Source organism: Littorina saxatilis, linkage group LG11, assembly GCF_037325665.1.
Source record: "Littorina saxatilis isolate snail1 linkage group LG11, US_GU_Lsax_2.0, whole genome shotgun sequence".
Classification (NCBI taxonomy): domain Eukaryota; kingdom Metazoa; phylum Mollusca; class Gastropoda; order Littorinimorpha; family Littorinidae; genus Littorina; species Littorina saxatilis.
Genome location: NC_090255.1, coordinates 6,390,433 through 6,402,932, shown reverse-complemented (window position 1 = coordinate 6,402,932; position 12,500 = coordinate 6,390,433).

The window sequence follows — 12,500 nt, the reverse complement described above, 5'->3', positions numbered from 1 at the left end:
CAGAGCGATGGGGAGATGCGTTGTCATCCTGAAGAATCGCACGAGGGCCGATCGCTTGGAGGGCTGGAACAACCAGGGGTTGCAGGATTTCATTCTGGTAGCGGACACCGGTCAAGTTGCCCACTACATGGTACAGAGGTGTCCTAAGACGTGTGCTGATCCCTCCCCAGACCATCACAGAGCCCCCGCCAAAACGCTGTCGTTCCAGAACAGCGCCTTCTGCGAAGCGCTCTCCGCGACGCCTCCACACTCGGATGCGACCATCAGCAGGTTCCAAGCAAAAGTGGGACTCATCTGTAAACAACACCTGAGCCCACTGCTGACGTTGCCACCTCACATGTTGAGTGCACCAGGCTCGGCGAGCTGCTCGGTGATTAGCAGTCAGGGTTGTTCCTCGGACTGGACGCCTTGCACGCAAGCCAAAGTTGTGTAAGCGGTTTCGGATCGTCTGACCACTAACAACAGTGTTGGTGGTAGCTTGTAGGCGTTGCCTAATGTTGTTTGACGTAGCCATTCTTTGTTGCATGGCCTGCCTCTGAATGAAGCGATCCTCTCTTTGTGTGGTGACTCTGGGCCGACCAGAACGTTGTCGCTCCTGCACTCTTCCAGTTGCGTGGAATCTCTGTTTTAGTCTGATGATGACTGGGGGGAGCCTCTGCAAGCCTCTGGGCCACTTGCCTGGCAGCAACACCGTCTTGTAGCCATCCTATTGCCCTTCCTCTATCCAAATCGCTCAGTTTTCTTCGTGGGGGCATGTTGCTACTGTGCATAATTGTGTCAGCGTGTCAACCTTTAAACACAAGCTGGTGAGCGATGTTCATAGCCAGGACCCTGTTGTAGCACGTGCATCACAACCTTTTGCCCTGGCATGCGTTCCGCAAATTTCATGGGGCTATAAAAAACACCCTTTTTCTTCCAAAATGCAGAAGCTTTTGAGAGAAGTCCCACAAAGGGAAATAACTCTGCCTGCCAAACAAAATTCTAGGTCAAGACTCATTGTTCATTTGTTAATTCAAACACATTAATCTTTTAATTATTATGTCGATGTTTAATTTTTTGGCAATTTTTTATAATTAGATCCGTTTTTTCAATTGATCCTTAACTTTTTTTGAAGAGTGTATTATATTGTATCTGCTTCTTGGCTTATTGTTGTTTCTGTTTCTTAAAATATGTGAATACCACGAAACGAGACCCTCACTTTAATGTCGACGCACCGGCACGGTTGGCCTATAGTGGTAAGGCGTCCGCCCCGTGACCGGGAGGTCGTGGGTTCGAACCCCGGCCGGGTCATACCTAAGACTTTAAAATTGGCAATCTAGTGGCTGCTCCGCCTGGCGTCTGGCATTATGGGGTTAGGGCTAGGACTGGTTGGTCCGGTGTCAGAATAATGTGACTGGGTGAGACATGAAGCCTGTGCTGCGACTTCTGTCTTGTGTGTGGCGCACGTTATATGTCAAAGCAGCACCGCCCTGATATGGCCCTTCGTGGTCGGCTGGGCGTTAAGCAAACAAACAAACAAACAAACAAACTTTAATGTCGAAGCTCCACTGACTATACAGTGTTTTCTCTTGTCTCTTTGCTCCTTTATTTTCCGGTTCTTGTTATTGTTTTGTGTGTGTGTGTGTGTGTGTGTGTGTGTGTGTGTGTGTGTGTGTGTGTGTGTGTGTGTGTGTGTGTGTGTGTGTGTGCGTGCATGCGTGCGTGCGTGCGAGTGTGCGTGCGTGCTTGCGTACGTGCGTGTGTGTGTGTGTGAGTGTGTTTTTCTTTTTCTTTTTCTTGTCGTTTTATCCCTCTCGCTCATCGTCAAGCTATTCCGCAGCCTTGGAGTAAATTTGTTGCCTTTGGTTTCTCCATTCTTTGCGTACTTTGCGTCTGTCTGTGGGCGATAAAAGAAAATTGCACGCTGAGACTGAGACAGGGCGCCGCATGCATAGGCACGATATAATGCTTTTGCCAGTCTTCTTCTTCTTCTTGGCGTTCGCAGAGGTTACACGATCAGTCCAGCACTGGTGATAAATGTTGTCGTTTTCTCCAACTCCTGTCGACTGCCATATAGTTTGGTCTGCAAGGGAGTTGGTGACGGCCACACTTCTTTTCGTTCCTCATCTAGTAAGGGACATCGCTGTAAGATGTGTTCCGCTGTTTGGTTTTCTTGACCGCAGGCACAGGTTGGTGATGGCGCCAGCTTGAACTTTTGGTTCATGTGAGCATTGAGCCTGTTGTGGCCAGTACGCAGCCTGATGAGGTTGACTTGCTGCTCTCTGGACAATGTGTGGTAGTCATCTCTGTTTGTCCTTGGCCTCATCAATGCCTTGATGATTGTCTTCTGCTCACTAAAGCTGACACTGTTTTCAGGTTGGTCTTCCACGGCTCCTTCTTTCGCCAGCTCATCTGCCCTTTCATTTCCTGGTATCCCACAGTGTGCGCTTTTGCCAGTGATTTATACTTATAGAGTTCACTTTTGCTTTTCTTCGGAATGTACAGTTAATCCTCCCCCCCCCTTAAGACCTCTGCAAATCTGAGAAAATCAAGTCTTGAAATGGAAGGGGGGGGGGGTGTCTTGGAATGGACGATATACAATTTACAGAGGTTAAGAACAAAAAGTATGAGAAAACAAGGACTTAACAAGGAGGGAGTCTCAAATTGGGGGGTCTTAAAAAAGGTAGGGGGGGGGGGGGGTGGCACTGTTCAACAAACGTCACACACACACACCCGCCCCAGATTAATACACCTTCCCAAAGCCTTATTTTTTGTAACGTAGATTTTCTAGACTGGGGACGTTATCATGAACAATGACGCCGTTTAGTCTTATTATGACTTTATTAGTATAGTGAAACCTCCCTTTTATCATCCTGAACTCAGGTCAAAATGAGTTCGGCTCATTCTCTCCCTGACAGGATGCCTTGAGTTTCCTTGTCTGGCAAGGAAACCGATTTTTTTTATACATATTTAGAGCTTTTTGTAATGTATTACATTTACTACCGTTGACACGTTTTTATATAGAAGCCTACTGTGGTTCTTGTGCTTAGGCTGTGTATTGGACTGTCATTGTATGCCTGCATTATTAGTTGTCAGTAATTATTACATGTGCTGATTGTTCTCTTTGCCTGCGCGCGTATAGTATGTTGGTTATGTTTGGTCATAGTATGTTTGTTTATGTTTGGTCGTTATCTTGCCTGTGCGTATATTGTATGTTTGGTCGCTTTCTTTGCCTGTGCATGTATAGTTTGTTGGTTATGTTTGGTCGGTTTCTTTGCCTGTGCGTGTATAGTATGCTTGGTCGATGTATGTATTGTAAAGCGCTAAGAGTAGACATTTTTCTAGAATAGCGCTATAAAAGTTTGCATTATTATTATTATTATTATTATTATTATTGATATAAGCAGATTCGCGATCGTCGATAATGATTTTTCATGGTGTTTTGTAATTTTTGAATTACAAAGGAATTGATATGTAAGACAGTTTCAAGCGAGCTATTTTTCGCGGCTGTATTTACTGTGCAAACAACTGTAAATATGGCAAAAGTGTCACGTGATAATCAACCGTTTGGTTTCGGCGCTCACTGGAGCAGACGATTTTTCTGTAACCAGTTGACAGTGATGAAACCATATATTACGGTTTCCTTCCGGCAGCAGTCCCAAAATGTCGACTTGTTTTGACCTTAGAACGATGTCTTTATCATAACTGTCAAGAACAGAACGGAGATCACTGTCGAAGTCGGCCAATCTGCAATCATTTTCGTCTCGCAAACACTGATCTCAAATTTAGATCAGTGCTCGCGAAAAACATATGGGAGATAACTCTGTATTCGTGTTTTGATAGATTCGCGTAGGACTGTAGCGTCCGGTCAGAGAGATAACTGGCGATAGCCGTTGAGCGATGACTGACTGACTATTAGGGTTTAACGTCCTGTTAGACCAACTGGTCTATATTTGGACAGGTATTGGTAATGCGTTGAAGATATGGTGTGATACTTTGATTCGAAGAAGCCCGCTGTGGCTGTCTTCTCCGACACACCATCATTGGGTTTGTCTCGTCAATGTATCGAAATACGATCATGATAATCGGAGACGAGAGATGATGCATGCGTGTCTTCGTGTTTTCCAAGCCCTGAGACTTTCGCTGTGAACGTGGGATCTTTTTCGTGCGCATGTGTGCACACGGGGGTGTTCGGACACCGAAGAAAGTCTGCACAAAGTTGACTCCGAGAAATAAATCTCTCGCCGAACGTGGGGATCGAACCCACGCTGATAGCGACCAACTGGCTACAAAGCCAGCGCGCTACCAACTGAGCTACGTCCCCGCCCCGTGGACTGGGTGGCCAAGTGGTAACGCACTTGCGTTCGCCGGGAAGCGAGAGGTTGCGAGTTCGACCCTGGGTCAGGGCGTTAGCGATTTTCTCCCCCCTTTCCCAACCTAGGTGGTGGGTTCAAGTGCTAGTCGTATCGGATGCACCAGTTTTGGAAAATGATGCATCCTTTTTGAAAAGGATGCATCCTTTTGTGAAAATGATGCATCAAATTTTGGTTTTGGATGCATCAATTTGATGCATCAGTTGATACGATCCGCGTTCCGTAGGAGGAAGGGGGAGAATGGGGTTTGGGTGGGAAGGGCTTCAATGATTGCGTGTAGACAGGTGGAAAAGAGAGAGTAAAAAGTGTCACTTCAAGTGTCTGTGGCTCACCAAGGCATTAGTCGTGCATATTTGACCGGTTGCAGCAACTGACTTGAGCCCTGCAATTTCTCCCCCCAAAAAGGAAATCTAGAGAGGGAAAAAGAGGACAAATAGGAGGGTTGCGTCGACATTTCTTTTATGGCATCAAAGGCATAGAACACAGTAAATAAATGTACAATATGTAGAACAAAAAAGCGTTGCCGTCAGGTGGTAAGGCCACCTCCGCTGTTCCGGCTCCATTCTCGCTCTCACTGACTCAGTCTCTTTCTCTGTCTGTCTATATCTGTCTCAGTGTCTGTCTATCTATCTATCAGTGTCTGTCTGTCTGTCCGTCCGTCTGTACGTCCGTCTGTACGTCCGTCTGTCTGTCTGTCTGTCTGTCTGATTCTCTCTCTCTCTCTAGCCGGCTCCTATTTGTCTCTGCCTGTCTGTCTGTCTGTCTGTCTGTCTGTCTGTCTGTCTCTTTCTCTCTGTCTATCCGTCTCTCTCTGTCTCTAGCTCATATTTGTCTCTGTTTCTGTCTCAGTCTCTCTCTGTCTCTGTCTCTCTGTGTCTGTCTGTCTGTCTGTCTGTCTCTCTCTCTCCCTCTCCCCCCCTCTCTCCCTCTCTCTCTCTCTCTCTCTCTCTCTCTCTCTCTCTCTCTCTCTCTCTCTCTCTCTCTCTCTGAGGGACAGTACAAAAATCAAACAAACCACACAAAAACTATTTTTAAAAACCACCCACCCAATCCATTCCAAACCTAGTTACTAGTTCCAGACCGCTCTACCTGGGGGGTGGCAAATGCGGAAGCCATACCCTGACTGACACATCTGAAATGCAGCCTACATCTGGCATCTGTTTCAAAGACAATGCAAAGTGGTAGTGCAAGAAAATGCGTAGTTAATATAAGCGGAGTGTCCCTGGAAACCCGAAGTGCATTTGTCTATGTTTATAAGCAGGAGTACTACGTATGCAGTGTATGAATGCCCCGGTGCCTTTTGTATATACAGGGTGACCCCCCAAAAAAAGAGTACCCAAACAAAACGTCATAAATTGAACAAAAATAAAGCAATCTTCATAAAATGTATGTACACACACCAGCAGCCTCTGCATGATTTGCACAGAAAATTTTAGCGTTCTAGCTTGTCTTTCAGGAAAGTTATGCTCATGCTCCAGAACATGCTCCAAATGGCCTCCGCGCCGATTCAGGCAAACTTGAACTCGCCGCGCAAAGTTATCAATCACCCGCACACACTCCTGTTGCGAGATTCCGCGAATGGTTGTTGTGATGGCTCGCTTGAGTTCCGGCTGCGATTGTCTGTGGGTTGTTCCTGTAGACGTTGTCTTTCAGGAACCCCCAAAGATAGAAATCTGGGGGATTTAAATCCGGGGGAGGCCATTTGGAGCATGTTCTGTAGAATGAGCATAACTTTCCTGAAAGACAAGCTAGAACGCTAACATTTTCTGTTGAAATCATGCAGAGGCTACTTGTGTGTGTAAATAAATTTTATGAAGATTGCTTTATTTTTGTTCAATTTATGACGTTTTGTTTGGGTACTCTTTTTTGGGGGTCACCCTGTATATCGATTTTAAAACCTGACATTTCACAAAAACAATCCTTCTGATTATCTGTGTGTATGTATTACTCAGATGCTTGAATATCTCGTAAAGTGTGTGTGTGTGTGTGTGTGTGTGTGTGTGTGTGTGTGTGTGTTTTGGTGTATGTGTGTGGGTGTGTGCATGGGTATGTGTGTGTGTGTGTATGTGTGTGTGTGTGTGTGTGTATTTGTGTGTGTCTGTGTGTGTTTCCCCCATCAGTATTATTCTTACTTTATTGCATAGTTAAACTAACAGAAAGTTTTTCGTTTCTCTGATCACGATGCTGCTGTGTAAGATTTTGTTATATCACTGTACTTCACACATGAGTGGGACATAGATACCGTCTGTGTCTGTGAGTCTGCACATCAGTAAAATTGACCTGTGTCCGTCCCGACTTGGATTCGAACCTGTGACCTTAGGATCACCAGTCCCGCTTTCTCTCCTCTCTCTCACTCTCTCTCACTCCCTGTCTAGTCTCTCCCCCCTCTCTCTCTCTTTCCATCTTGTGCAAATTCGTAGTGTTATTTTCACTGTTTTGTCATTTCTCTTGACAACACTTCTTCTTCCAAATATTCTGGTAAAACCAAGTAAGTCCGCATGCTTAGATCTGCGCATTTTTTGTTAGATCTGATATTGTGGGGAAAAGTGGTAAAACCAAGTAAGTCCACAAAATGCCCAACAAAACCAAACCCATCCATCAGATTATTATGAAAATCGGGTTTTAAAACGTAAATTAATGCTATTTATCTAATTATCTCGGTGGTTTGATCTAGATAATCATCACTTTTGAGACATTTTATCAAACAGTAAAAGTCGTTTCTCTCGGAAGTAGCGTCAGTGGACTTACTCGGTTTTGTCAGCACACGGCGCGGCTGTGACCTTAGGATCACCAGTCCAGTGCTCTACCTGAGCTACCCGGGCCCCATCCTATAGTGTTTGCACTAGCACTGATCCCCCCCCCCCCCCCCCCCCCACCTACATATGACAGGGTCGTTGGCCGATACTGACCAAACAAGAGTACAATGACCGACAATAGTGACCACCTGACCTATGTTGACCCTTGGCGATCAGCTGTCTGATCCTTATTGAAGCGTGTATGCGCACGGCTCACGTTCCAAAAAACCCTTATCAAAGCGTGTATGACCGGTACCAGCCACTATTTTAACTGTACATGCTATTTTTACATTTAGTCAAATTTTGACGAAATGTTTTAACATAGAGGGGGGAATCGAGGGTCGTGGTGTATGTGTGTGTGTGTGTGTGTGTGTGTGTGTGTGTGTGTGTGTGTGTGTGTGTGTGTGTGTGTGTGTGTGTGTGTGTGTGTGTAGAGCGATTCAGAGTAAACTACTGGACCGATCTTTATGACATTTTTCATGAGAGTTCCTGGGTATGATATCCCGAGACGTTTTTTTTCATTTTTTCGATAAATGTCTTTGATGACGTCATATCCGGCATTTTGTAAAAGTTGAGGCGGCACTGTCACACCCTCATTTTTGAATCAAATTGATTGAAATATTGGCCGAGCAATCTTCGACGAAGGCCGGAATTTGGTATTGCATTTCAGCTTGGAGGCTTCACAATTAATTAATGACTTTGGTCATTAAAAATCTGAAAATTGTATTTAAATTTTTTTTTTTATCAAACGATCCAAAATTACGTTTATCGTATTAGTCATCATTTCCTGATTCCAAAAATATATAAATATGTTATATTCGGATTAAAAACAAGCTCTGAAAATTAAAAATATAAAAATTATGATTAAAATTAAATTTCCGAAATCGATTTAAAAACTATTTCATCTTATTCCGTGTCCGTTCCTGATTCCAAAAACATACAGATATGATATGCTTGGATTAAAACCACGTTCAGAGAGTTAAAAAGAATAGAGATATAGAAAAGCCTGCTATCCTCCTCAGCGCAACCGCTACCGCGCTTTTCTGAATTGTTAATTTCACTGCCTTTGCCACGAGCGGTGGACAGACGATGCTACGAGTGTACGGTCTTGCGGAAATAATGCAATTCGTTCAGTTTCATTCTGTGAGTTCGACTGAGCTTGACTAAATGTAGTAGTTTCGCCTTCGCGACTTGTTTATTCCTGCCAGAGGTTAGGCAGTCAAAGTTTTTGCTGCTGCTTTTAGCTGTATGGATGCCAATAGACCCCATATATTTAATTCAATGCCAGGCGCCTATGGACAATCATGAGAGTTAACTATGCTTAACAAAGGCTAGACGCGGATCCTGCGACCTGTCTCAGGTTTAACAACAAAATTGTCTTTGATAAAAAAAGTTTACCAATAAAAGCATTACACTTGGTTTTTTTTAATAGAGAAAGAAAACAGAAAGAACAAAAGAAACACACATATTTTTTATAACAAAAATTGCAATAAGTTAATTGTAAAAATGTTTATCTTATTGAGAACAAGTTGATTTTGAGAACCTGCTTGGACTTTTTTGCAGATAATAATCACTCGGAGAGAAAAAAAGAACATTGGGAGAAAAACAATATTTACCAACAACTCGATCTCATTTTGAGCTGCCGATGTTGAACTGAGGTAAATTCTAACAATTAAAAACTGTTCAGTTTCATGGAAACGCTCCTCTTTAGGATTGACTCTCATCCGTGCTTAGTTTTGAATTGAACGTATTTATTTATATACACTACATTGGGGTATGCACGTTAAAGATCCCACGATTGACAAAAGGATCTTTTCTGGCAAAATTGTATAGGCGTAGATAAAAATGTCCACCAAAATACCCGTGTGGCCTGGAATAATAGGCCGTGAAAGGTGGATGCAGCACCTATAGGCTGTTGATCTGCTGGCCGATGTGAATGCGTGATATATTGTGTAAAAAATTCCATCTCACACATTAATAGGTAACATGCGCATGGACTGGGTGGCCGAGTGGTAACGCACTTGCGCTCGGAAGCGAGAGGTTGCGAGTTCGACCCTGGGTCAGGGCGTTAGCAATTTTCTCCACCTTTCCTAACCTAGGTGGTGGGTTCAAGTGCTAGTCTTTCGGATGAGACGAAAAACCGAGGTCCCTTCGTGTACACTACATTGGGGTGTGCTCGTTAAAGATCCCACGATTGACAAAAGGGTCTTTCCTGGCAAAATTGTATAGGCATAGATAAAAATGTCCACCAAAATACCCGTGTGACTTGGAATAATAGGCCGTGAAAAGTAGGATATGCGCCGAAATGGCTGCGATCTGCTGGCCGATGTGAATGCGTGATGTATTGTGTAAAAAAAATTCCATCTCACACGGCATAAATAAATCCCTGCGCTTAGAACTGTACCCACGGAATACGCGCGATATAAGCCTCATATTGATTGAGTCGCTTTGTGTGGTGAGATACGTGCGCGATATAAATCCTCGTAAATAAGATTTATAGATGCGATTAAGTTAAACTGTGTTTTGTTGTTGGTGGTGGTTGTATTTAAAATGATCATAGAAGTACAGCAGGTTTATACTGATTCCCACTGGCGCCGTTCCTCGAAAGACAAAAAACAAACAAAAAAGAAGATCATGTGTTCATGCATCTGCACTCTCGCAAGAACGCAAGCACCACCACAACTGACTCCGGCACCGGCTCTACTCAAGCATTCATGCCATTCTCCTTCTGTGACCCCTATTCTCACTATTGGCACTTTCTCTCCACGATTTTCACTCTTGCAACACCATGCTTACTCTGGTACCACCTTTGGCACCATGCACCACCATTCTCACTCTGGCACAACGATTCCCACCATCATTCTCGAGTCACTCTGGCACAACCATTCCCACCATCATTCTCACTCTGGCACTCCCATTCCCACCATCATTCAGTTCTCACTCTGACACAACCATTCCCACCACCATTCTCACTCTGGCACTTACTCTGGCACTCACTCTGACACCCACTCTGACACCATCATTCTCACTCTGGGACCTACTGTGGCACTTACCCTTTATGGATAATTTATACATTGTACCAATATCACTCTGGCACTCAGTCTCGGTTTGGCACCACTATTCTCACTCTGGCACTCTCACCATTTTCACTGTGGCATCTACTCTGGCACCATCATTCTCACTCTGGCACTCACTCTGACACCACCATTCCCATCACCATTCTCACTCTGGCACCTCCACTCTCACTCTGGCATCTACTCTGGCACAACCAATATCACTTTCAGTCTGGTACCAGCATTCTCTCTATGGCATCACGCTGTAGGCACTAGTCTTACACGGGTCTGGAGCCTTCATTTTCACACCTGACTCACACACAAACGAACACATCACACTGGTATCAGTATTGAAGCGGTCGGGACACAGGCTGCTGACTGATGTACACTGCACACACAAACACACACAGAAATATTGACCAGAGCGGGATTCGAACCCACGACTTGGGAGTTGACAGTGTTCGAATACTGTCGCTCTTATCCCCGTGGCCACTCTGCTCGCTTGAAAATCCGAGGCAAATTAGTCAATATAAAGTTTTAACTGAACGAACGTTCACTACAGAGAAACAATAAACAAACATGGATCAAACCGTGGACCGCAGATAGATTATAACACTTATTTCAATGTCAAGCCGCTGTCTGTGTTCCTGGTTGCAAAAATTGGGCAGACAATCATAGAGTTGGCTGGTTAATGATTTTTTATGTCCCTTTTGGCTATTCAGGCTCGATTACATTTTGTGTTCTTTCTCGGTTTTCATGGCGGTCTCCGTGTTTGAAAGTACCGGGTATTTACACTGTTAAGTATTCTGTCACGGTAACTGAGAGAAGAACTGGGACCCGAAAACTCAGAGACAAGAAACACACACACAACAGACACACAGACACAGTCGGACACAGACACACACGGCACACACACACACATACACTAACACGCACACACTGACACACACACACACACTGACACACACACACACACACACTGACACATACTGACAAACACACACACACTGAACAGCGGACACCGGCACAGACACAGACACTGACACACCGGCAGTACACACACACACAAACACTGACACACACACACACTAACACGCACACACACACACATACACACTGACACATACACACACACACACTGACACTGAAACACACACACGCAGATCTGTGTTGGTGCGTCATTCTTAGGGCGATTTGAGACAGCTTTTGGGCGGATAGAGTCACTTTAAACGGGACTCACACAAAATGTCACCCGTGTGTACGGCAGCGCTCAAGTGGTATTTATAAGCATTCTCAGCCCTCAAGAATTCAGTGGCTACTACTGAGATCACAGGCTAACAACTTTAGTTTATGGGCACGATTCCACTGAAGTTGTTTTTCATTTGGCGAGGCCACGGTGTGTCACTGTGTGTCTGTGTGTGTGTATGTTATTTTAAGTGCCTGTGTGTGCACGGTGTGTGTGTGTGTGTGCCAGCCGTGTCAGTGCACGTGTGTGTGTGTGTGTGTGTGCATACGTACGTGCGTGTGACGATGTGTGTGTGTGTGTGTGTGTGTGTGTGTGTGTGTAAAAAGCTGACGGCTGCATGTTCAGTTATTAAACCGGCTGATTCTAACATGATGCCTTACATAGTTTTTGACCGTTACTGTCACTGTTTTTTGGATAGGTTTTTCTTGATATGTATAATTTCTTTCCCCTGCCCGCCTCCCCATCCAATGTTCTGCAGTAATTTCTCAACAGCTGATTTTGCCATTAACGTCAGGTGTCCCATCTCCGAAGATCCTGACTCAAGAACACTCCCTTTATAAGCCAGAGGGAGTGTTTCTGATTTACTTGACTGAGCGCGACAGCCACACCTCCTTTGCGGCGACCCTTTAACTTTTGAGTTATTTTTTAATTTTTGATTTTTAATTTTTATATCATCTAAAGTCACGGGAACATGCTACTAATGGTTTGATCGTGAGAGCATTAAAAACATTATTATCATCTTTTCACTTGATTTGAATGTCCCAACTTGAGTTTGTGCCGGTGTGGAAGATTAGGACACCTAAACTGACACGCACACACCTGGGTTGCCGGTGCGACTCGGTCGCTGCTAGCTTTCCACTGGGAGGAAGCGACCCGAATTTCCCAGCGATAGGGCAATCAGTAAAGTAATGAAAATGACAAAAATGAGCGCACGATAGTAGTTTTTGGCGCACCAAGCATGCATCCACCTGCAGGCAAGGCACGGATCGTTGTGTGAATTTCGAACATCTAAGCCTCTATTTACATCAGAGCATCGTTTAATGAGGGCAAAATC